Genomic DNA, 1660 nt, shown 5'->3' on the forward strand with positions numbered 1-1660 from the left:
CCCAGGTGCATCACTTTGCACTTGTCAGTGTTGAATCCCATCCTGTTCTCATCTGCCCACTCTTGTAACCTGTCTAGGTCCAACTGTAGCCTATTGCTCCCTTCTAGAGTGCCCACATCCCCCCGCATCTTAGTGTCATCAGCAGATTTGAACAGGGTGCTTTTTACCCCCTTGTCCAAGTCGCTGATGAAGATGTTGAACAGTGCGGGCCCAAGGATGGAGCCCTGCGGAACCCCATTGTCCACATCCCTCCAGGATGAAAATGACCCATCCACCACCACTCTCTGGGTGCAGCCCTCCAGCCAGTTGGCAACCCAATTGACTGTGTGGGTGTCGACACCACAGTCCCCCAGTTTCTTAATGAAAACAGGGTGAGAGACAGTGTCAAAGGCCTTCCAAAAGTCCAGGAAGACCATGTCCACTGTTACCCCTGCGTCTAATGATTTGGCTATCTGATCATAGAAGGCCACCACTCCAGGTATAGCTGCTTTTATTGGTGATTGCTGCTGTCAGAGCTGAGCAAATAAGTCCCAGTGGAGAGAGGGGTAGGAAGGATGGGGGTGTAGGTTCACAAGGGGGAACCCCACCCATGGGTTATGCCTGCCCCCCAACCCACCCATGGGTCATGGTTGCCCCCAACCCCTTGTGGGTTGCCCCTGCCCTCTTCTGCCCACTCCACCCATGGGTTGCACCGGCTTCCCACGCATCATGGGTCATGCCTCCCCCCATCTCCTGGCAAACCTCCAATCCTCTACAGCCTGCTGGACCTCCCAACTCCCCTGCTAACCTTCTCATCCTGACTTAGCTGATATCGGGCAGCCATTTTGATATGATTTAACTTCTCCCTAATGCCCCTAAATGTCTGTACTTTAGCCCATATGCTCAGCAGCCTGCCAGTGATACCAGTTATGATTCCTGGATCAACTGATGCTCAACTTTGTCCTCATATTCTATGAGAACAAGGGTGTGAACTTCCTAGTTAATGTATCAGGTTGTGAAACCTATTCTAAAGTTACACAGTGAAACAATTTCACTTTTTTCAGCTTTGTAACCCAGTTGAAATGTCCTTTTTGCCTGTGCTTGTGTATATTTTTACTGTGAGTTTAGTGAGGGACTGCTGGAGCAAAGGAATTTTTTACGTTTTAGTCTGAATGAGGCAAGATTCACAGCAGTCCTCAGGAGTGACTTCTAGAGATTTGGGCTATTTGCCGAGAAGACTACCCCCAGCTTTTATGTCCTTTTCATCTAGTAGGGGAAAGGGCTGGGGCTGGGCCCCACTCAATCCAGCCCCAGCTGGAGTGGCCCCAGGAACAGCCAGTGCCAGCTGCCTGCAGCCTCTGGGTTGCGCCACTTCGCGAACCCTCCGGGGCTCCGCTTGTCCTCACGTGCCCTATTCCCTGCTCTGTACTATGCCAGGGTGCTGGTTACCTTATAAACTGGGTTCCCTTTATGCAAATTTGATATATGTGCAGTTTCCCAGGAACATGTGTACGACTGCATAAAGCGAGGGAAACCTGTAGTTGTCTATGTGATGCAATGATTATGGGGAGTAAAATGGCCCCTCAGGTAGATTGGGCCAAATTGGAGGAATTTAAACATAAAATATCTCGCACTGAAAAAAAAGCAAAACTTTTGGGGTTTTTTTTGGGGGGGGGGGGGG

General features: G+C 50.3%; 1 protein-coding gene across 6 annotated transcripts in view; it reads left to right on the forward strand.

Moving 5' to 3' along the window:
• FARP1 (FERM, ARH/RhoGEF and pleckstrin domain protein 1) overlaps positions 1-1660 on the forward strand; it is a 405781-nt gene that overhangs the window by 46295 nt on the left and 357826 nt on the right. The window lies entirely within an intron of this gene.

This window comes from Gavialis gangeticus, unplaced genomic scaffold, assembly GCF_001723915.1.
Source record: "Gavialis gangeticus isolate Ggan-Ray unplaced genomic scaffold, GavGan_comp1, whole genome shotgun sequence".
Classification (NCBI taxonomy): Eukaryota; Metazoa; Chordata; order Crocodylia; family Gavialidae; genus Gavialis; species Gavialis gangeticus.